Below are 26,219 nucleotides of genomic sequence, written 5' to 3'. Positions count from 1 at the left end.
TTAGAAATATTTCACATTATTATAGTTAATATCATGTGTTAATATTTTATTTCAGAAAATCGCTACTGCATATTGGGGAGACGACCTGTGTAGAAGCGAGCATTATTAATGCACGATACACGATCAACCATAAAGGCGCTATTCGCAGAGTCAAATTTATGCGCGCGTGACATCGAATATTGTTTTTCCTTTATCGTACGCTAAGTGCATATACAGTTCGATACGAACGATGTTTTTCAATATGAGTAATGTTTGTTGACTCTCGACGTCAAAATAATGGAAAAAACATAACGGTATAAAGTACAACAAAAATTGTCATCAGTGGGATACAAACAGCTAATTCTATATAGTTATTATAGAAAATTTCAGTTTTATTATTGTTATTTTACTATTATTGCAATCTTGTTGGTTGACCAAGTGATTTAAAAAAAAAAAACGTTTACTCTCTATAATACGAGTCCTTTTTTTAGTAACTTATACAAAAATCTTGTAAATTTTGTTTGAAATGCAGAGGTTTCACTTAATAAGCATTTTTTCTGCAATGTTTATTTCGATCATGGTTAAAAGAAGGATCAAGTTAATTAACGTCGAAAACGAAAGGTGCTGGTTGAACGCTCGTAATCACGGAGATTATCTTTATCCTGCGGGTGACTTTCATAGCGTGATCTGACGACAGAGAAAAGAATGAGAAGAAAAGAATGCCAAGCATCTTACGCCATTGTGAAGGGTGAGTTTTGTCGTTTATGCAAAATAAACTTCGACGAACGATCCGCCGTTCCTTAACGTGTACTGGAATATGCATACGAGAGAGAGAGAGAGGGGGGGGGGGAGAGAGAGCGCAAAGTACAGGCAAAGGACAGGCAAAGAGAAGCAAGGGAAGAAAAGGGCAAAGGAAATAGGCGACAAGAGTAAAAATAGCTTAATGGGTTGAGTTAGGGAGCGAAGGCGGAAAAGGGTCTCTTGCGGTACATTTGGGTTTTATTGAATATAACGTGCGTGTGGAACTCAACTGGCTTTTCAAGACCTACCCCTTCGAATCACCCACCACCAACACCACTAAACCTTGTTCTCGCCGACAGCAGCGGTCGCTACGGTTATTACGGCATACACTGGCTTATGACATTTTTGCGTGCATTTAGACAGTTCTCTTTTTTTCGGTACGTCTTTCCGCCCTTCTAGGTGGAGGCGTGCGGAGTTAACGGCCTCCCCGAACGACTTCGAAAGTAAGCGTAGCCCGGCTGGCTCCTCCGGCCTCGTTATCGAACTCGACTGCACGATCCGGACTTTTATACGGTCTCTTACCGCTTTCCTGATCCTTGCCTCGAAAGGTTTCATTAGGGAAGGACCACGCGCCCGGATACTCCTCGCTCGCTAGCTCCCGAGAGTGAATGCTGCGAGAATCGCGAGATTGGAAGAAATTCTCGCTTCGATAGATCGAGAGGTTCGGGAAATAATAAGCCTCGTATATACCGAGCTGTTCGATTCGCGTTGCGCTTGTAATTATCTTCGAGCCACGGATCTTAGAAAATGTATAAGCAGTTTCAAGACGGATGAAGACAAATCGAATTCGAAAGCAAGATGGATGACGTTAAGGAGGCTAATATTTACACTTAATTAGGTATAGTAATTAGATAAAAGTTGTCGCGCAGAGAAGAATCAGAACCGAGTGGATATCAGAGAATTCAAGTTTCCATACGTATTCCAAGCTCACTCTTCCGTGTGCGTTCACGCGAGTCGCATTTTCTCAGGTGAATTAGCTCGATCGCGTAACGTGCCGTCTCCTTTCCGCACGATAGGGAGGAGCGTTCGAACGGCAGTAACATGGGGATGGAGCTTGACTCTACATTTTTTCGAAGCTGCCTCCGCTGCTTTTTTTGCTAGTATTTGTGTGTAATCGCGATGGAAAAATATATACTGATACCGTGAGATAAGAAAAGACGGCGTCTTTCGGAGCATCTGTCGATCGCGTCCAAAAGGAGAACGGAGGAACGAAGCCGGAGGTTGAAGGCTTTACACAAACGTATTGCATAACCGTATCGTGCCGTTTCCGAAGCACATCGCGCATTACGCGAGGATCAGAATGCTATGCCAGATGCAATGCCTACGTACACCCTTCTATGATGCATGCCCATCTCGACGCATTTCAAATATCGGAAACAGAAGAAAGATGTTTGCCAAGCCTTAACTATCAATGTGTTTTGCAAGATACATCTTCGCTTTTCACCGTCCAAATTTGTAATTTCTTTATTGGCGATAAAAAACAATATATTTTTCCATAAATTTTATAAAATTTTCTATAAATTACCATTACTAATGTTTTTACCATTACCGATTCTCTCACCAGTACATTAATGTACAATTATCTTTCGTCATATAAAAAAGGCCTGATATGTATTGTATTTGTTGGCGAGAAGCAGCGTTACGAGAATAATTATTGAAATAATTAGTACGTTGTTGACATTTAAAAAAAATCTGTATCAGCTATCAATCTAAAATGAGTTCAAATAATATTTTAACATTAATCGTAATCGGTAATTAAGAGTTGCGTTTGTGTTCTTCTTCGTATTCCATTTGAATAGAATTTTATTTAATGAAAGACAACATTCGGAGCACATCCAGCCTGCGTTGCGGATGCGAGGGTGGTGAGGCCGGATCAAACAAAAGAAGTTATACACGAACGTGCTACGGCATCGAGTTTTTCTAGTACCTGAATCAGAATGCAGACTCGGCTTGGACCTACATACCTCCAGAAATATGCACATGATATTTGCATCAGTGCATGTGAATGGATAAAGCTACGTGCGCAACAGTTCGACAGAGTTTCTCAATCGTAACACTGGCTCGGGCAACAGGTATTGTCCTGGTTTTTGTTCATTGTAATGTGCAATATATCAGTTAACAAATTGTTGACATTGTACGAAATGTCACTGTTCCAATAAAGATTTTTATAATAACGCGTGATTAATAATAAATAAATAAATCAATTATCGCAAGATAAATCAATTCTCGCGAATTTTGCATCTGCAAGTGGCAACTAAAACTGACAGTTATCCTTAAAGAGTAAATAATATTACAGTATCCAAATGTGTGTGTGTGTGTGTGTGTGTGTGTATGTGTAATATACTTAACTTGTTGTTACAAGTGAAACTTTTTCAAACTTAATAAGATTAAGATAATTCGTCTTTTAAAATAAGACGATTTATCTTTCTCCTGTTGACTTCATCAGCCTATGTACTCTAGATGTCGATGCGCACTGTAAAAAAATTTTGTAAAATTACAACTATTATAGTGGGTAATTTTGAGACCCACTATAATAGTTGTAATTTTACAAAATTACAGTACGGAAGGAAAAAGTAATTTTGTATTACAATTACACAAATTAAAAATGTGTGGAAATTTACACCTATTATAGTGGGTCTCAAAATTACCCACTATAATAGTTGTAATTTTACAAAAATTTTTTACAGTGCGGTTTCGTCGCGTGACAACCACTGATCGCCGGACAGCCGAACAACAATAAAGACCCACGTACAAAAGCCCAGTGGCATTCCTATCCATTCTCACATGCGAGGAGGTCGTCTGGACAATGCTAAAGCTCGCAAGCTCTGTACCAAGCCGGCAGGCTCAATATTAAAATACTTCGGCGTATCCGCCGACAGAAGGACGCAAGCGCCGAAAAAGTACGATCAGCAAACTCTTTCAAAGGAATCGGAAGATCTTGCTCACGCCTGCGATTCTCTGCCATGGCTACGAGAAATTCCACGGATTCTCTTCGAACGTTGTCACAATGTGTCTGCTCGCGTTGAAGCGCTCGGTATCCTTTGATGTCCGGATCTGCTTATTGTTAATAAAAGCTTACTCGCGAGAAAAGAGCTCGAGAGTACATTGAATCTGTCGTTCCTCGGAAGTGCAAGTAAAATGCATGCTCGATCCTCGAACGATGACGACGACATCGCTGTATTTTGCGAATACGTTCGTTCACATATATCAATACCTTTCTATCGACGATATTCCGTATTTCGCTGCAGTCTTATTCGTGCAATAATGACGTTTTGCGAAATATTGTATTGTCCGAACACAGAATAGATAAATAGAAGACAAATTCTTTTTAATTATCAATCATCATTCTTTGATACTCATATTCCATATACTTGTTCAAAAATGTAGCAAGAAACAATATTGCTAGCACTCTCAGTTATTTTTAAGTATATTATCGTAAATAATTTTCAGAATAAAAAAGCGGAATTGTATCCTGCTATAGCTACCCTTACGAAAAGGATAGAATCGAAAAAAATGCATTACCGCGTGCGTTTACGACAATATCGTGACACAGGTTTTCGTAAACGTGGAAGAGTACTACGAACGTCAATAGAAAGAGAGAGAGAGAGAGAGAGAGAAAGAAATCATTTTTGGAGGAAATATATTTTTATCGAAGCAAGCTCGTGATACTGGATATATAGGGATACGAAAAATACGCGTACCTACAACATTTACCGCGAGTGAATTTTTGCGAATCTCGTTGCGAATCAGCGGCTCGGTAAGTAAATAACAATATCGTAAAAATTTATTGCAATACTCAAATCCATTTCAAGACAGTCGACAGACAGCTACGCGAACTACGCAGTCGATATTATCATAGCATTGTGCGACTGCACGAACGAATTATTTGTCCGCGTTTATTACGCATGAATATTTACAAACCATAATTTAATGCAGCCGCCTCTTCCGAAACCTTATAAATCTAGAAAGCGCTTAGGAGTGCGTGAGGCAAATTTCTCGCTTGTAATAAACTACGGAATTGTGTAGCGCCCGAGAAAATGACAGCGCCTTTGTTTCTCTACAATGAATTTACAGTCCTGTAGAAAACCGAAAACATTTTAATTTAATGCCACGAGAATATTACCGACGAAGAGAAAACAGTACATTTTGATGTTACATTTATTTGTCAATCCTGTCTGTATTTTACTTTAACAAGAACATATAGCTTTTTCTCTATTTTATGCAGTTTTTTTTAATTTAATCGCCTTTCTATTTATGTTCTTATATATGTATAGGTACTATACAGGGTGATTATTTATGTTAGCTATTACCATTTAAAATAACTTTGTTGTTTTTGAGAGTGGAATATAATGTCTATATATATAAGTAACGTTTTTTTTACTAACAATAATAAAAATCTATTATACTTTGAGATGTTAAAATGTTCTATAACAAGAATATGATCGTACACGTATTATTAAAAACTAAGCTAGTAATAGAATAAAGATCGAATTTTTACTTTTATTATTTAATTAACGACATATATGTATAACATATATATAAATGACAAAAAGATTTATCTTGTATAACGAAACTTTGCGCGCGTTTTAGTCGCCCGATTCTTATCAGGATGAGATAAAAAGTATTATAGGATCAAATATGGGCATGCGACCTCTTAGAGCACCACGCAGTTTATATAAGATAGTATATTTATGATTATGATGTTGTATCGACACAAGCACGCATCGCATCATATTTTAAAATTTTTATCGCTCTTTGACATCTCTCGTGTCCATATATGTACAAGACACAACAATACATAACATTTTATATGCAATTAAACCGTTATTTAATCTCTAACAATCGCAAACGATCAATCTTTTCAGCACTGTTATTCGTAATTTAGCGCGATGGATGCATTGATTTTTTTTCTTTTTTTTTTTTCATAACTGTGATATGGTGAAGCAAATATAGATATATGTATAAAAATAAAAGTGTAGTAAGTGCATCGATTGTATGTATAACGTTTTCTTTTTATTTCGAATCAGAGTTCATAATAGATTGATTTTTCATGAAAATAGGTATTAATGCTGATATACAACAAAATATTGGATATCACGTTTCATTATTAGATTTTTTACTTATTTGATATTAAATAGAATTTCTTGATTCTTGTTTTATGATGTTATTCAGTATAATTTATATCATGCAAAATAATGACATTTGTAAAATAATATTTCGGTTTACATTTTTTGTCATTTTGCGTTTTATTTTCTTGTTAGCAATTGAAAATACTGCACGCTGTTTACGCAACAACTCGGTAGTTCGGTAATCAGATATCAGATATCAGGAATTTAGCTAATTCGAGTTTTATTATAAACAAACAGTTTATTCTGCTATGACTTGTACATGGAACAAATCCACGTATCGTAAATATTAAAGTTTCTCTGCTTGCTCCCCTCGCCTGTTGCCTACTTGAAGGCATATCCTATATCTCGCACTTGGGATCAGAAGGCGGAGCGTGGAAGCTCGAAGGTATTGACTTCAATATATATACGTGCTTTTGATATGTTTTAATTCGTATTGGGATACACGACTCGTGAGTGGTCGGCGATTGGTGTGGGTATAATCAGTACGGTGAGCCTCTGCGGCTTCTCCAACCCTCTATCAACCCCCGTATCAGCTCTCAGGAGAGCTCAATCTTTCTCTTTTTCTAATCCTTCGTTCTTTTTCCTCTTTTCTCTTTCTCTCCCGAAAGAAATTCAGAGACACTCCTGTGTGCACGTCTATCGCCATATATATTGTACACACAAACGCACGCACAGCATCCATACAATATACTGATACCAATACTAATAGGTATCAGTATATAGATCTATATACGTTTATATGTATAATACATATACGCGTTACTCACATACATGCGTGTATGTTTGTGTGTATAAGAGCGTGCAGGAGCGACAGATGAAACGCCAAAAAGACGCACGGCACCATTACAGAGGGTGACGAGCGTATAACGGCGTTCCTCTGAATAATTGAAGTTCGATCCTCGCTTGTCGAGAATATTAATGGAACTTTCTCTCTCTCTCTCTCTCTCTCTCTCTCTCTCTCTCTCTCTCTCTCTCTCTCTCTCTCTCTCTCTCTCTCTCTCTCTCTCTCTCTCTCTCTCTCTCTCTCTCTCTCTCTCTCTCTCTCTCTCTCTCTCTCTCTCTCTCTCTCTCTGTCGTTCTAACAAACTACCCCTTACCAAGATTCTAAAGTATACTTATACTTTGTATCGTTATAGCTTTTATAAGAATTTGGGATGCCACAATTAACGCACGAATGATTATTTGCCTAGTGATTATTTACGGTACAATTGTCATAAAACATTCATATTGCACATTAACTTTGCTTTTCTAGTACATTCGAGATTGACTTTTCTCTACTATATTATTACTTCATTGTAACGGGGATAGCAAACAGGTGTCGCTTACGGTTAGCTAATGAGAGGTGCTTGGCGCTTGAGCGTTGACATTTTCATTAAACCTCGAGAACACGGTTACAAATTGCCTGCAGGTAGAGAAGCCGTTGCAAGAATCACATAATTAATAAAAGTCAATCAGTTACCTGTTACGCGAAGGGAAAGCGGACGCCCTTCAAGTATCTTAAAGTAATTAAAAATCTCCATTCTCAGATTTGACGTTCTCATTAACGCCTTTACTGGCTTTACTATACTTCATATCTAAACACAGATACAATGTCTATAAAATAAATATTTATTAATTCTCCCATTATCGAACATGTATATCGTATCGTATAATAATATGTATATGTCGTCTTTGACCAAAATCGTCAGGATATTTCGGGCAGATGAGAAAGGTGCAGAACTAACATTAGGAAGAAAGAAACAGAAAGGAAAGGTGTTGGGGAAGATTCTGAGTAGAACGAAGAACTCTTTAACTGGCGCAAGACTTCGAAGAGAGAAGACAGGACGCAGGGGTGGTATCTAGAAGGATATTAGCGGACTTCTGGAGGACGATGGAGGTAGTGAATGCACACCAGGAGACCCGCTTCCATTATAGACATAACCGCACTTTGCTACATTAGCTTTTATGTTAGTGCATTCCACCACGCGGCTCGTCTATCTGTTAGTAATGTCCGGCTCTATGTTTCGTCCACAGTTACGTTTTCCAGTTGTATAACAGCGTAAACGTTCGAGCGGCAGTAACCATCGCTGTTCACGATACTCGGTCCGCGGTCATTATTTGCAAGACGCCATAGATGTTTCACGAGCTGTCTGACGAGAGAAGACGCAACTCGCTTAAACCCTCGTCATCTCTTGGTGATCTTTATCCAGAAAAATGACTGTCGCACAAATTCCTTCATTCATAATTAGCTACTCGATAAATCCATCTCATTGTAAGAAAAGATATATATATATATATATATATATATATATATACACGCTATCGAATATTTCTGTGTGAAAATTATTAAAATGTATTAAAATGAGAATTTAAACGCGTTTTTTGGCTTTAATGGCCAGAACTATTTGTTTACTCTATTAAGAACTATCGAACTATTGAAAATAAAGCCAGAACTCTCAATAATTAATGATTTTCCACGAAATAATATGCCGCAGCTTCACACAGACTTTAAACGCTTGACTAAATTCAAGAATTGAGTAAACTTAGCGAAAATTAACGTTATCCTAGTTATTAACGAAACGGATACTTCCGCGCAGACGGAACATAGGTACCGGCCGATGCGCGCGGCAACCTCTGCAGACGCATTTAATAAAATCCAATTTGGCGATGGGTCGAGCCACCAAAATTAGGCGGTCGTGCAAGGGCGCGTATACGCGGTTTGGTCCGGCAGGCACCGAGGATCCACCCTCCAGCCAACAATTCTGGAAATTCCTGCAAATAACTCCCGCGCTTCTATGGCTCGGATCGACCACCACTGGGTTGGATGCCGTGTCGTGAAACCAACGATGGAAGGAGCATTGCGGAGCTACGACTTACGAGCCTTTGATTACATCGTGAGATGGTGAGAAACAACTACAATTACGGAACGAAGAACATAAAAATGAAACAAGATGAATTATGTAAGTTATTGTGAAAAATTATTTCATATCATACTAAATACTAATGATATTACATATTTTTGTACACATAATATTAATACAAAATATAAAAAAGATGAAAAAATAAAATAAAATGCAAACATTCTCATAAATCTGTCGTTTATATGTAGCAACGTATAAAAAGAATTTAACTAGGTAAAGTAAACTTTACTTTTCTTGATTATAATAATTTCATGTTTTCATAATATGATGCTACAGAACCATATTTTCCTTATAGTACATGCGTCGGCAAACTAAAAGCAGATCGTACCGTACCTCGGATATTTCATCTCGCAATTCATTTCTCTTCGTACATTACATTACTCGGAATTATTCCGGCATATAATCACGTCGGTATGATGTTACGCATTATAATGATAAAAATTTTCTTTGTACGAAATGTCAAAATGGACAATACTCTTTGTACTACACAAAGTAATTTTTTATATTTTAATATTATTAATCTACTCTCCGTGCACGTATGTTAGAACGTTCCATCTGTTTTGTTGTGCAAAACGATTACATAGAATATGCATGTCCGAATTCAAATAAATTTATAATATTTTATTGAAATTAAAAGTCTTTTGGGGGCAGACGAGAGTGAAGAAGAATAACTCGCTAAACCACAAAGAGTACATTTTACGATAATTGTAAAATGTACTGAATAATGAATAATGTTTAATGTTAAATCATTAATGTTTCAAAAAAATATATTTTTTATTGTATATTTCCTTTAAGCTTCTGCTCGAGACGTTATCCCTAAAAATGTAAAACCGTCTGCTTAATATCGTATAACAGATTTTATAAATATAAACTAAGTTGATCTAAAATTAAATTTTAGATAATTTTTCTTGCGGCTTAATATGCTGCTGCTGCGAGCGCTTCATTTGTCTTGATAAAATCAGCATAGTTAATCACATCATTCGTTTAATAATTTAGACTATAATTAGTATGAGCAACATAAAATATAATACTAGACGAAACTCGAACCTGGTTTTCATTTTAAATATATAATAATTATCTAAATATGTAAATATATTTAAGAGTGAAAATGACATGCTTATGCACGACTGCAAAAAGTCAACTACAGACAATCATCGCATGATATTTCACGCAAATGAGTAACTAAAAGTGAAGCCCCCTTTTTCCCGCCAGCTTCCTATGGTCTGTAATACAAACGGCCAAAATACGAGGATAATTAAGGTTCAGGAGTTCTACTGCTGCCACGGCTTTTGTACCCGGCCCGGCCGGAGCGCACGTTTGGCCGAAGTGCGGCAGCAGGGCGGCCACGGCGGCGAAGAGGCGCTAGGGGTGGATCCTGATTTAGCACACGAACGAATTTATATCAGACTTCTGCCGTTAATTAAGCAATCTCAGAAAGATTCTAACGGAGCGACACCTCATTCGCTTTCTCTCTCACTCTCATCCGCGACTCTCTCGCCAACTCCCCTTGTTCTTTACTACGCTCTTCTTGTCCTCTGTCACTGCATCTTTCGTTTACCATTTCCCTTTATCCCTTCGTAGCTGGATTTGAATTCGGTAGTTCCAAAACAGAGTTTTCGCCCAACTCCTGCCTCGACCTCCAACGACGACTTCTCCATCACTTCCACTCACACTTCCGTTCCCTTTCCAATTCGCGTTAGTCGCTTTCATTTTATTTCTCTTCCATCTCTTCGCGTCCCGTTCGCTCCATTGTAATTGTACGTAAGTAATTTATAATTTAGCAAATGTTAACATTGTGTATGCATGCGTGTACGCTGCCCGATCTCGTTTTAAGATGTGTTTGTCAGCATGAATGTGATCGCGAGGAGAAAATATATTTTTATAAGACGCCTCTCCAGAAAAAGACGATTACGTTAACAAAAGGAAAAAATTATTATAAATCCTTTGCGGTGATTCTAAGGATACTTACGTTCTAAAGATACGTATTAGTATCGATATTATTAAATTTGTATTGATATTATCAATTTAATTATGTGATTACTGATTATATTCTAACTTCAGCTAACTGAGTTTCAAAACTGCATTTCAAAACCGACAGTACTTAATCGGCGCGTAGTTTGCTAAGCGAAAAATTTACATAATTCACGTGGAAAATATTATTACGCACAAAAGATTCAGCCCGACTGTATATTGGTATATTTTATATTTACTTGGTTGTTATTATAACGGTCATGTCTCATTATCACTCATTATAAAAAAATTGTTGCTTTAATTGCAAATTATTAAATAAAAGCCGTCACTTTCAGTTAGGATTGACAATAGAACTCGTAATTTCCAAAAATCACATTAATCTAAATTGCTCGCGACACAAGATTCGCGGGGAACCCGCTTTATGGATTAAGTCGAAACTTTGTCATCATTCTAATTGCTCGAGTGGCTGTATTATTCATCGACGTACAACATCCGAAACTTTGGCGGCAGTTTATGTTATGAGCTGCGGCACGGTACGATAATCTTCTAGGAAAATCCTTCCAACGTAGAGCCATCACTTGGCATACCACTTCCAACATTAGTTGTCAACACCGCCCAAGTTATCTCAAGCTCACACAGCGTTACAATTTTTATCGGGCTCCCTATGCTTCCTATTAACCTCGATACTCGAACTATATTTCTTATATATTTTTCTTTTACCCAACTTTTCTTCTACATATACAATTAGTCCTTTATTATGTTAAGGGGAAGGAGTCTCTTAATAAGCGCGCAAAAAACTATTTACTTAAAAATTAAAACCTAATACACATAGCTATTAAAACTTAGACTATAACTGACTATTTCCTATAGTAAGTATCCTTAAGGGTGTCATCTAGGAGTGCTACGAAATTACCTAATGCTGTCGACAGGACACGGGAGCGGAACGAGATTCCGAGAGACGGTGAAAATTGCATCAGGGCTCTCATCCCCTTCCACTTCCGCTTCGGTCCGGAAAAATATTCAGAGTGGACCCGAACCGACTGGAGATGCGAGCGAGGTGGGCTTACACGGACGCACCCTCACGAATGCCCCGTAAAATATTCGAAATCCATATCGGGGTATTTACAGAGGTGGCTGAGCCTCTCGGTGTGTCATAACGCCGACGAGGTTTATTATATTTCAGACGTGTCTCTTCCTGCCGACTCCGCAGGGGGTGACACTTTCCCATCGAGGAAAAATGGGAAGAGAGAAAGCCAAGTGCAACAAGGTTGCGAGGCGAGTAGAAGGATTCTTTTACCTCAGGATATTTACATCCTGCCGTGAGCAAGCGCTGAGGAATAATTAAGAAACCACTGACAACGCGACAAACTTCCCTGAACGTGTAATTGACATGTAATTCGGTGGGCATTTAACTTCGTAATGCAAGAATGGCGGGCCGACAGACGTGTCATTTTAAATACGAGGATGTATAAAGATTATCTTGATGAAATATTGATAAGATGTAATAACGAATTTTATGCAAAAGAAAAATTGATCGCTCGTTTATATACCTACGTTAGAAGTAAATGTTATCGGAACGCGGCATACGCAAATTCCGCGTATAACCAGTATTTACAAAGAACAGCTGAGATCGTATGCACCGTAACGCTAGTAGGAGGGTGGTTTATTATATTTTCGACATAACTCGTCTACCCAGCCAATAACAGGTACAGACACGTCTATCGGAGGAGCTGCTCCCGTATCGAAAAGGAACGATGCGATGGGAGAAGAACTGGAGAAGGGAAAAACGCTCGGAAAGGAAAATGCTACGCTATACACTGCGCTACGCGCCGCGCCGCGCCGCGCCGCCGGCGAAAAGAAGCAACATTTTTCAGTCTGGCATCCATGAATCTGAAATTGAGTGGATCAACCATCTGCGTCGCTGTTTTCTTCTTACTTACGGATAGACTTTTGAATGTACAACGGCAAGTATACGACGTCCTTGAATAGATACTCGATGCTGCGGATTCTCTTTTTATCAATTTCACGTTTCTCATTTCCAATCGCAATAATGATAATTACATACGCGACAACAATAGTCGTTAGAAAAAAAAATAAGCGGGAGAAATAAAAACAAAAATAACACGTACGTAAGAATATTGCCAAAAGATTCAAAAATATACAATTTAGAAATTAAAATAAATAATATTCTTCTGTAAAATTTTGACTACAGACAATTGATTCTGTTGTTGAAAGGACACGCGGTAATGTCGCCCATTTTGCAAACATTGGTAGAAATACAGTGAAAAGTCAAGGAAGCTGTGGAGCTGCCGAAACGCCGCGTGGCGCACAAAAAAATGTAAGAAAGCACAAGGGATAGATTCACCCTGTCGCAAGGGGGAAACGCTGGGTCGGCGACACAATGGAGAGCAGACGCTTTGGACTTTGTCGCCTCATTTCTCCGTTTAGTGCGCGTCCTCTCTTCCTTCCTTTAATATCATCGGCTTTCCGGGAACGCGAAGCGCTCCCTCTCTCTCGTCTCCCCTTATCACTTTTCTTTTTCTTTTTTACGTATGTTTCCGTTTCTCTTCTCACTCTTGTCCCATTCCAATGATAAAACCGAACCCCCTTCTTTTTCGTTCTCCTGTGACAGTTTCTTCTCGACTTTTTCTGCGCCGAGGCGAACAAACGTATACAAACGGAAAACACATTGAAATTTGTACCCGTCACTCGCAAGAATCCATATACCGACCAAGTGGACTAATTCACCACATTATATCTCATTGTCACTTGCTAAATTACAGATAAAACTACCATCATCGAATGTCCTTTCAATTAGAGTTATTAGCTTCTAGGATAAACCGAATAGATTCCTTTAAGGATAATTTCCTCGAATTGAATTCTATCTCATTCCTAATCAGAAATGACGCAATCGGTGCAGCTACGTAATTGTATAATGTAACGTTTGTGAAACGAAATATTACAGATTATATAAGTGCGATTAAATTGCAGGTTTCGTTAATTTGACAACATCACTATCTTTCTTTATTAACATGACGATAAAAAAGAGAATGTAATTCTGTTTCTCACACATTTTGAATATTATTTATATTTTTATATTTATTTATTATTCGCAAATACTACCTTTTTCTTAAAACTTTTATCTTCTTAAGTTTAATAAAATTCATATCGCACGAACGGTGTTAATAAAGCCCCAATATCGTATGAATTTTCGTTCAAGTTTACGATTGAACTCGCTGCTTGAATTCTACTTCGTGCAAACGCCGCATCGATATCAATAAAAAAATATATACGATACGTTTTGAATGTATTGAAATATCAGTGCTGTGACAAGCATTCGTACTTCTGTAGCTGCTATCAACCAACTACCAACGAGCGATATTCGTTAACATTATAACGATAGAGAAAATAAACCCGGAAAGTTTACGCGCCGAAAACTTTCGACAAAATTATCCATACTCCTGTGAGCTCGTGCGCTCTCTCTCTCTCCCCCCCCTTTTCTCTTCCTCCTTTCTTTTGTTCGACGACGTGAAACCGAGAGTAAACTCCGGGAATTCTTTGTTACCTTTGTAATCGCGAACGCACGATAAAGTAATTACGCGGCATAGAACAAAAGCTGCACTGCATACGATTCCAAAGATAACAAAGATAACATACTAACAATTACTCCGTTAGTATGTCTGCTGCAACTTCTTGGTATCTGATTTTTTTCAGAACACAATTCCAAATCTCTGATAAGTTTTAAAGAGGTTTAGGATATAACTGTACCGATAAAATAATAACGTTATAACAATGTTAAATAAACTGTATATTCGTTTATTTAAAGTCTGGCAAAGATTTAAAAAAAGCCCACTTTCGTAGTTAAATATATTAACATATTAAGTATATTAACTTTTTACCTTAAAAATATAATTTTCTGTCTTTTATCAATCATTTGCAGTAATATTTGAACAAATCTGTAAATTCCATTAATAAGGATATTATATCTTCTTCGAAAACTTCGAGAACTTCTAAACCGTAAAAAAATACGATTTGGAAAAACATATCAAGTATTGTGAAATGGTAAAATGATAAAAATATTTTTTAACTCTTCAAGAATAACTTCAAAGCTGATGCAAAATACAAAAATATCAGTGATATCAGATATCTCATTACCAAAAAGGCGAACAATGTGATGAATAAAAAAAATTGAAAAATTATACTCTCTGGTAAAAAAGCAAATCAGAGATTTCGTCCAGCTCTCGAACAGATGTTCAAACAGAAAGCAGCCAAGATAGAATAAAAAACGACGGCCTAACTATTTTTCAGTTTATTTAACATTATATACCGTACATTACATAACAGAAATCGTTTGTTTAAAACCGCTAAATGATAATCGAACGATAATCAAAATTAATGCGTATTTTACCGTTTGCTGTTTACTCCTGCCTCTTTTCTACTCTTCGCTCTTCGCTCTCTTTCTCGTTTCTCACTTTGAACATTTCACCTTTTGCCTATTTTTCTCATCTCCTACACCACTGCCTAAACCACCTTCGAAGCTAACGAAACGAAGAATAAATGCGGGCCGGTCTATTTTGAATGTATCCGAGTAGCAGCGCCGACAGGAAGATAAGTATTCGCGCCGCGCCCCCGCCAACCTCGCCGCTCCAGCCGCTCCAGCCGCTGCCTTTCCAACCTCCGACCAAAATCCACGGAAGCGCGATAAAGTAATTGCGGTACAAAGTATGAAATATGCAGGAGGTCATGGGGGACGCAGGCAACTTCTGGAAGATGAAGAGAGGAGGCGCCGCAGAAGGATGCGCAGCCAAGGGTGTCGGTGGATGGATCGGTGTGAAAGGGATGAGGCTCGAAGCTCGACGCGGACGAGGGCTGCCACGAATTATAAGTTTTAATTACTCGAAGATGAGCGGATGGATTACTTCGTACTTCTTTCTGGAACTCACTTTTAACGGGTTGTCGGCTCTGACTGCTACTACTGACAGCTTTTATATATTGCCGTTAAGAGAGAGAGAGAGAGAGAGAGAGAGAGAGAGAGAGAGAGAGAACGCGCGCGTCCCTAACATCGTCGTCGACATCGTCGTTGGTCTTTGGCCGCCCGATAAAAATCGATCGGGGCCGCGTGTTCGACGGGCGCGACGATAATTTATCATCGCCGGAACCGCGCACGATTTTGCGTAACCGAAGGGCGAGCCAAAACCGTTGCTCGCAGAAATTGGCCGTTCGTGAAATTGATTACGCAATGTTCGCCAAAGTGTGGCTTCTCGCTACCCCCGCCCCTCCTCCCAAGCCAGCGTTCATCCCCGGTGCTATCTTTACTCATTAACCGCATGCTGCGTAATAAATTTAAACGACGCGTTTCGTCGTTCGAACTGATCTTTCAAAATTTATTCGATACGAATAGGTAATAATAGACAACCTTGTACGGTCGGTAGTTTTATTTAACGCACCGCTAACCGAGAACGATTATTAAATAATTGTACTAGATATTGGAGAAAAAATTTTATGGCTTTATCATGATCGCTAAATATCCATTATCGATCTACTATATTCCTAAGATAGCTTATATCTAGAATGAAACTTTTAAGCATATCATTGCATTAATCACACGATCGTAGATAACGCTTGTCCGCATCCAGCAATGAATCCGGTATAAGCTTTAAATCGGTATTATCCATTCAAGACAGTCGGAGGATAGAAACAGCTTTTTCACGAGGGAAATCGCGCGCGGATGTCTCTTTAGTCGAGGACAGAGCCGGGGGCCAGGGTGGCGGTCGTCGAGCTCATTAAGGACAGACCGGGAGCTCGAACCAGCGCATCTCCAATTAACCGGCGATGTTCTAGCGCGTGCTACCGGGTAATCGACCCCCTCGGGGCGCACGTACTCCGCACTACTATCTGCCATCGAAGCACCGACATACGACGGCAATAAAAGCCGAGCCGCACCGAGTTTTCAAACCGTAAATTCAGTTTTATCGAAACGTCTTATTGGCTCACGTACAGTTGCACCGGGACGCGCTGGGCGTGCGTAAAAAAAACAGTGACTTTCATGTCTCAGCCGATGAATGAAGCATTCATCTCAAAGTATTTCTTGCTAAAAAATTAAAGCAAATCACTCTGTAGGAATGTTATTATTTAGATTCGCTAAATTGTCAACTTTAAACTACGCAAGTACTAAAGTATTACAGCACTAAAATATTCGATACGTAACTTGCTCGCTTATATATGTATCAGACAAGATTCGATGAGCAAATTAGTAACTCACTGAATAAACAGTATAATTTGATAATATTCTTTCTTTTAGATTTAATTTCCTTGATATTATATAATTCCAAGGTCTACATCTTTAAGTCGATGCTAACTTGCTGTTGGTGCTGTGGCAATTGAATCCTTTTACGATATATTAAATTATTGCACGCATTTGAGTGTTATGTCTTATATACATATATTATATATGCTAATATGCTAATACGCTAATACGATAATGAGTAAATTGTTTACAGAATGTATGTCATGGTTTGACAGTCACTGGTCGGAAGTATATCGATTTCACGGGGAAAATTATTCGCTCAAGCGAATAAGCCAGCATAAATCATAAATGTGTGCAAGAAGAAGAGCCTTGCGATGTAGTTAACGTACCGGTTCACAGATAAAAAAGATGTGTACCACGATATAAAAGAAAAACTTGTAATGTGATTGAAAATGTAATACTGCACATTGCTAGGTGCATAAGATTCAAGAAAAATACTTTGCCTAAACGGCGTACCTAAATGGCGGCGTTCTTTTAAATTGGTTCATCCATTTAGCTAAAAGTTTTCAACGTCAAAGGCGAATGTGTCGAAAGCCGACAACGCGCTTGCAAAAGTGCTTTACGCCAAAAGCAAGATTACTTAATATCAACCCTCGTTAAAGCTGCAAAATATTAATAGAGACTTCACGGTCTGACGTCTTTGAAATCTGGCTGATACTTTGAACGCCGTCTTACATAAGATATAAGGCGCTTACATATTAATCGACTCATAAATACCCGAGACGCCTTAACACGAGCTGCCATTAATAAATAACAAACCGACTTGAGATGAGACCTTGCGCTGCAATCCGTGGATATTGTCTAAATGGGATATTATCAGCTCCGAGCGTAATGAGAAATACTAAACGCTCTCTATACCATGTAAATAAAAATGTAATATGATTAACATGTACAATAACGACGATATAGATCGCGCACAATTCTCTCCATTGCTGTTAAAACAAAGATGCCATGCGCTCTAAACTTACGTGCGCGATTTTGCGCAACTTCGATAAAAGACTGTTCATCCTTTGTTTACAAGACTGGCTGTATTTTAATTAGAGGCACTTTGGCTCGGAGAAATTGCTGTTTGTCAGCAAGATAATGAATTTATTTGACGTTGGGCATCAAGTCGGTAAATGAGTCCCAAGCGATTGTCAAGATGACCCACTTGAGAAACTTACCGTGTAATTTAGAGACATGCGAGTTTCTAAGCATGAAAGTTTTTCATTAGAAGTATAAAATTGTGAGTTTATGTTCTTCATTAATGTATGGAAGAAAACGTAATCGTATCTTTTATCAAGCATTTGTCTCTCTCTCTCTCTCTCTCTCTCTCTCTCTCTCTCTCTCTCTCTCTCTCTCTCTCTCTCTCTCTCTCTCCTCTCTCTCTCTCTCTCTCTCTCTCTCTCTCCTCTCTCTCTCTCTCTCTCTCTCTCTCTCTCTCTCTCTCTCTCTCTCTCGTTCATGCCTCTCGTGTCGTATTTCATATGTGCTCGCACGAGGACTCGCATCGAACAACGAAGAACTTGATCGGAACTGAAAAGGGTTAATCGAAACTCGATAAAAATAACCTCTCCAAATATTTGACGCTCTGTTTATCCAGAATAGTTGAAAACATATAATACCGTTCCTGTTGGACTCCGGATAGACAGGCGCAAGTATGTGAAATTGAATGCAGCGACAAGCCGCCCGCGCCGCGCTCTCTGCGAATAAAGTATGAAAAAAAAGGGACCGACGCTGGCGTATTATTTATCTCAAACAATACGTGAAAAACAATGAAACAGATATCCGCGGATACATGCGGCAGGATGTAACGCGAAGGGATGATGTGGAGGGAGCAGGCTCGGCCAAACAAATCGCGGCGTGAATTCTACGTCACGTCGGATGCATGCTGAAAGAGACAGAGAGAGAGAGAGAATGCATATGTATATGTGTACAAATACAGCGTGACGAACCAATTTTCGGGGCATCGGTTGTTGAGAGGTCGAGAATGCGAATACTGCGAGTATATGAGTGGAATAAAATAAAATATAAACGTAAACTTTATTGATCAAAAAATGGAAGTGAGAATAAGAGAGAGAGAGAGAGAAACAGAGCGCTTTACCGTGCGCTTCATTAATAACGATTTACACGCAAAGTAGCTCACTATTGGTCAAAGTAGAAGACTACTCATTTTAAAAATTCAGTTTAGTCGCGTGAGGCTGTTAATTATTGGAGCGAATCGAATTTCGTTTGGGAATTCGATGTCTTTGAAATTTAATCGTATAGTCACGAAAGAGAGAATAACGTTCAATAATTCCTCACTGAAGACAAAATGAATCAAATATTACACACAGTTTTATCCTGCTTTTAACATCAATATACATATTACGGGACAATTTAGTACATTACATCCGCCGCGCCGGGAAGTTTGATCGCGCGTACATATTCCGTAAAATATCGCGAGCGTTTTCCACGGTAGATTCTACCTGTGAGTTTAGCGAATTTGTCGACGCTCATAAACGAAAAGTCGGCGCATTGAACCGCTACCTCGCTTCAACGCGTCCGTTCTCGCTCTCGTCGCGCCATTCAAATATACATTCCAAATTTCAGCGGAGCTTTCCCCACGTGTATCTAAATTATGTAAACGATAACGCACAACATAATTACGCGTTAGAGTACACACGCGGGGTCCCCTACGCGTTCACATACGTCACGCCGAAATTTTAATGATTTAAACGGTATCTGGATAATTAACATATCCACGGCCCTAAACTAAATCGTCATCAAACGAGGATCGGTCGCACGTATCGGCCGTATTAACTTTCGATCATTTTCGCGAGCAATATGCAGCATTTTTTAAATATAAAGTCATCGTCTAAAAAATATATATAATTTTGGCACTAGGCTGCGGTCTGCGGTAAGAAAGTAATTCTTTCCGTCAAACTGTGTTATATTCCACGAAATAGCGATGTTCCCACGGTATAGTGCAACGTTCGACGCTCGCATAAAAACTTGAGCAAAAAGTTGAGGAAAAATTCATGACGACGGAAATATTCTGCGGATATACCGAGCGCCGAAAATATTCCACTTCGTTGGATGCAGATTCGTGCTGCGCAAATCATATATCATGCTTGGCTTTGCGAATCGCCGCGAATCGACAGGAAGCGAGCTGATTTCCGTACTAGTGCGTTTAAAGTGGAATCGATGAGCCAACCGTCATCTAGATGCCACGTGCCACTTTTTGCACGCTGTGTAATTTAATTTATTTTGTCCAAACTTTCAATTATCTCGTGATCTAAGCAAAGAGAAAGAGAAAACACAAGAGTGTATCGTGTAATGTAATATATAAGATTCTGTCGAGATCTTCTCACGGAAGTTATTTTATTCCTTGTTATACGTTACCTTCGGATTACGAATAAAACGATGGCTAACGTATATTTTATACACATAATAATGGATGTGTGTATATTGATGTAAAGTTCAGCAGTAGATTTCAGCAATCAATGACGAAATTACTCATCTTTTTACGCTGACCTGAATTTTATACGCTTTTCATAAAAAAATATTATGCAGTCGTAGCCGTTGACCCGTATTTTAGAAGCGTTTTATAAAATGTAAACATAAAAAGGCGGTGGTGGAACTCTTGCGAGTTATGAAATGAGTCTGATGTTTCATAAAAGGATCGTTGCGTGCAGTCGGCTAGTATTTCATTTATATTGTACGTGCGTCAACGTTTGCTGCATGAAACACACGATCATAGAAGTATAAAATCAGGATGTGAAATAAAATTGTATAATTTTCCGTCTAAAGATGTGCAAATAGCCGATACGTACGTATTACAAAAGTAAAAAAAATAAATCAGAATTGTTGACTATCCTTCATCCGTCGTATCATATTTTATCCGATATGAAAGATGAAGGGTGTAAAGACAAAGTATACCCAGAAATCCTGGCCATGTAACCCAAGTTTCGTGCCAATCCCAATCTGACAGATATAGGCAGGTACATATACTAACCGACAAGCTCGTATGTAACTCCGGTAATGTGTGCCGAGACTGGCACTCATAATCGTCATGTTGTAACCCTATATACACGGCGGTCCGATAAACCGGTACGATACCATTGTGACCTATTGTTGGCGGTTGTGACCTATGGACGAGCTCTTTTCTGAGTGCAATTTCGCGCGGTATGTCGCGCGCGATGTTCGTAGCCGGGCAAAGAGCTCGTCGTTGTGCCACACTGCGAGAAAATGTGTACACCCGCACGAATGTGTGGCGTGTGGCGGCCTGTGGCCGGCCCTTTGCCCGGCTCTTTCGTTGCGTTCACCGGTACGCACACGCACACGCACACGCACATGCACGCACGCACACACACACACACACACACACACACACACACACACACACACACACACACACACACACACACACACACAAATCGCGCACACGCACACGCCCATCTACACTCGTGTACCGCAAACCCGCACCTACGTACACACTCGTCCGCCTCGCCATGGGCTAAAAGGCCGTGATCCAAACCATTTCCCAAAATTGCTCGTGGACGGCAGGCGCGTAACTCGTCGATTGACATTTCACTGCCGGCCGCGGGCCGCGCCATCGAGGGCTGCCGCCCGTAGAACGGGTAATAAGAAGCTTAAAACACAGCTGACCGACCGGCCTCTCTATTGGGCGTCGCTTTGATTCTGATTTAACACGCCGGAGGATGTTCCGTCGTCCGTTTAATTGCTACGATTTTAACCTGGTATAAATATCAAATACCAAACTCCGTCAGTTTTTATCTAAACACTTAAACTGGCATCGATCGATCTTATACACGAAATAAGAAACGGATAATTGCTTAATATAATCAATTATTTGAGTATGCCGCTCTCTCCTCCATTTCCTACACAAAAATTTAACATCTACTATACTATTTAGTACAGTATTGCCGTACAGCACTGTTGCCGTGTTGAAAGAGAAGCGCAACTTATTAACAGCTATATAAACTTCCGGCAGTTGCGCCATACATGGGCCATATACAACCATACTATGATTGATTGCGGTACCGCTGGCAATTTTCAGATTGCTGTATCGTCGGAATCTAGTAATTCCTGTGGTTAATTAACTTAAACGATTAATTATATAGAGTACAAGATACACAAGATTGCAGTAACATACAGAACGTGCTGGTATAATACATAATAATGCAGTAACATCCTTTTCTAGATTGTGATACAGCAATTAATTTCTGCAATTTGCATTCGCGCGACAAGTTCGTCATCATTATTGCGTGAAATTATTTGCCATTGCTACTTATTTTTATCCGGACGCAATTAAAAGTTTGGTGAGATCACTTTCGTCAGCGTACATGAAATATCGTTTGTATCGCTACGCATATAGCATCGTATACAGCTGAAAAGTTTAAAACGCGACCGACTTTCTCGTATACATGCGTTAATTTCGTTTCAACAATTCGTGCTTTGGCGACTTTCTAACAACACGCCGGGCAGTTTGCCTTTAACGCGCCCGAGATTAATATTTATAATTAAAAGTTCCGCTCGGAACGTTTATGAGTCACGTTATTAAATTAATGAAAACGCCCAGCCATATCGTAATCTTTTATCGCGCAATATGTAGCGGACGTCGTCGAATCGGTTTTTATTTCACTTGTGCTATCGTCATTGCAAAAACAATGATTAATCAAAATAGATTCTTCTTCTCTTGCGCAGTAACTATACTGACTATAGATTCCCAGTGACATATCTAATTTCAAATCATTTTATAAAAGCTTTGTAATCGTGTGTTCACCAGGAGGGACGAACGAAACAACAGTTTCATATAATCACAATGAAAGTGTAAGCTTCGGCGCCTGTCTCTTGTAATTAAGTGTAACCCAACTCGCGAATCGCTCGTAATATCGATCGAGTTTGAATCTCGGTTTCGTCGACATAGTGGAATTCACGACCAAATTGGATGGACGTGTCATTAGACTCACGCCTATTTGTAATGAATGTAATCACGCGCCTACAATGCAGTAAATATTTAAACTGATTTATAAATTGAAAACGAAGTTTTTTCAAGTTTGCACGTCATATCATCACATTTTTTACTTTTACACCAAATCTTCCAGATTTTTTTCCAACATAACGGAAACTTTTCCAAGCTGCTTGAAGAAGAATAGAAGAGTTTTATCGATTATAGAGCTAATTCTGACAATAAAGTGCTAACTTCGTAGCAATTCTTATTTACATTTGTATTATGTTTACAGGAAATAATTTTGTTCAAACATAGGATGTTTTGCATGTACCTAAAGTAAATTTTTCCATTAAAACACACATGTAAGATATAATACGATTCATTATTATGCAGACAGAAAAACAGATGTATGCACTTATGGATGCGTGGTTTTATCACACGCATGATGTAAAACTGTAAAGCTGTAAAACGCGGACCTTCCATGTTACAACCAAGTAAATTTATATCACCGAAACATTTGCCTCCACATGAAATCGTTGCAAATGCAGGGGCAACCATATCGATTACGCGTTTTCACACTGCAACGTTAATCTGATGTTACGCACGTCCGCGTAGCCTATCGTCAAATGTCAATATTAACACGGCGTATCGCGCGCGATATTATTTAATAACAAACAACGCTTACTTTTAATCCTGGCAGTCGGGAATTTCAATTAAATTTTCAAATCGCGCACTGGCCAAATTCAGCATCGAACGTGATTTTTCGCAATCGAAAAAGTCAAGTGACTGTACAATTATATCGCAAAACTTAAATGATTATAAGCAGAATATGACTGCAAGTTTAAATGGAATGAAAAATTTTTCAGATCGATACAATATCTATGACATGTCAAAAACATGTAAATATAAGATATGTCGAAAAATTTCCCAAAAAATCCTGAAGCGTCCACATACACGAGTCGTCCACAAACTCAAAGAGTCGAGAATTCAATTGTTTAAATAAATAAACCTTTAATAAAAATATATGCTCAATAATAAAAATGCATTATATGATGGCTCGAGAAGCGCTCGAAGAGATAAATCACAACCTTGGATCGATTCGTCCGTAACGAGCCTTAATCCGTTGCGAGTTTGACAGCTCACGTTGCGCGACAGCCACAGCAATGGGATGTTGAAACAGCGACAACTCATTTACTAATCACTGTCACTCGTTTCTCGTTTCCACGGTGTTTCATCATCGGCGATAATTCGTTATAATACGAGCGGAACGTGATCACAACGACGGATGCCCGCGGCACGCTTATATATTCGCGAGACATAGGCGATAGGCGTGTTTCGCGTCGCCAGCTGCGCTCGCGCTCACGACACGTATGTGATCGGCAAACAATGTTGATCTACGCACAGTTCGGCCGTTCGGACGGCGAACGGCTAATGGCGATTAACGTAACGTTTAGAGCATTAATCGGTGGCATTAATATCTCTACTACCCCGCCGACCGCGCCGCACACCCTTCGCCCTTTGTGCATAGCAAACTGTGGCGCACACGTGGATGTATTAATGCCGCGTACATGCGGTCGGGGAATCGACTCCTCGCAATCTGAGGGATTATTTCTCATCGGGAAAATTAATTTCGGCTGGCGCTGCCCGTTTACCTCCGATCACGCTCATACGTGCCAATTCCGATTACTTTTTCGATTTTGTAAAATGCACAAACAAGCGCTAGCGGTAACATGCACAAGCGTATCGTGACAGTCGACAGAGATACATTTGATTGCAGCGAATGAACGGAAAAGACACGGTTTACATTAATTTATTTTATTATTATTATATTATTAATTAAATAATTAAGTAATTAAGTAATTAAATAATAAGTGTGTTACCTACGTACACCTATGTGTATATATATTCTTTTATAAATTATTCAGATTCTTATATGTGTATTCTTGTATGTGTCATAAATAACGTATTTCCTGGCTTTTTGTTCATTCGCCGCGCTGAATGTTTGTTAATAAATAAACGCTCTAAACGCATGCTGCTTTCGTTATCTTCACATCGTTATCTTCACAACAACAATTATGCAGATAAAACTTGACGATACAAGGTCAACGTTAAATGAATGTTAATTGTCACATTATTCTGCCGTAATTAGTTGATATTTATATTGATTGCAATAAAGTATACTTGTTTCTTTGAAATTTTTTCATCTATACGTTATAAGATATTAACAGACGGATACGTAGCGCGAATAAAAGTAAATTCAAGATAAAAAATAGAAGACAAAAATAATTTCTCTCATCTAAGTAAGTTATAATCTTATATAATCTTTCATATGATTAAAAGTATTTAAAAGCTTGCAATTTCAAATTTTACATGTTACGTTTCAATATTAGCTTATTTGTTAGTCTCACATTCGATAAACATATCCAGATAAATAACGAATGATTTAGATTGGACAAATGATGAACACGAGCGTTATACTTCCGCGAACGGAAAAGGAAAAAAGAAATGTGAGAGACACGACCTGTTGAGATGTCACGAATATCATGCACATCCACACTTTCGAAGCCTTTCCGGCGGATATGCGCGCGAGCAAAAGGTCTGAAGTAGGATTAATAGCCAGGCAAATTCGCGCGACGCTAATAGGTAAAACCGGCACGAATTGAAAAAGTTTTCCGGCGGAAAGGCGAAAGGGTGTAGGCGGAAAGGCTTGCGTGTAACGTCACGATAAATCGTACGAAGACGTTGATGGCCGACAGGTAGCTTGGATATTGCGCGTTGCATCGTATACACACACCGATCTACGGGGTGGATCAGAAGTTTGCTAGATCGATACCGGTAACATTCACATAGCAGTCATCGTGTGAAGCATTCAATTCGCCAATAAAAAGAGCGAGTCTCGTTTATCTTTAAAACAATCTTTAGAATTAACATCTCGTTTCTAATGATCATATTTATAGGCCTATGGGACACAGGCTTCTTGGCGAGCTATATTCAGATTTAATTATTGCATGAAACGTTTTTGCAATTGCTTTTTACACTTGAATATTCTAATTCATAACAATCGATCTTTTTACGATAATTTCTACTTTATTCATTACCGACACACCCTATATACTAACACATGCGCACTATGCGGAAATTATATTGCAAAGACGAGTGCGAATCCAGGTTACACTATATATTACTGTTACTTGACA

At 38.8% G+C, this 26,219-nt stretch overlaps 1 long non-coding RNA gene across 1 annotated transcript in view; it reads right to left on the bottom strand.

Moving 5' to 3' along the window:
- LOC139775639 (uncharacterized) overlaps nucleotides 1-26,219 on the bottom strand; it is a 56,124-nt gene that overhangs the window by 9,141 nt on the left and 20,764 nt on the right. The gene's annotated exons all lie outside the window — the stretch shown is intronic.

The sequence above is a fragment of the Temnothorax nylanderi genome, unplaced genomic scaffold, assembly GCF_030848795.1.
Source record: "Temnothorax nylanderi isolate EJ_2023f unplaced genomic scaffold, tnyl_v1.0 TNYL_tig0101_pilon, whole genome shotgun sequence".
NCBI lineage: Eukaryota > Metazoa > Arthropoda > Insecta > Hymenoptera > Formicidae > Temnothorax > Temnothorax nylanderi.
This window is presented reverse-complemented; position numbering and strand designations above follow the sequence as displayed.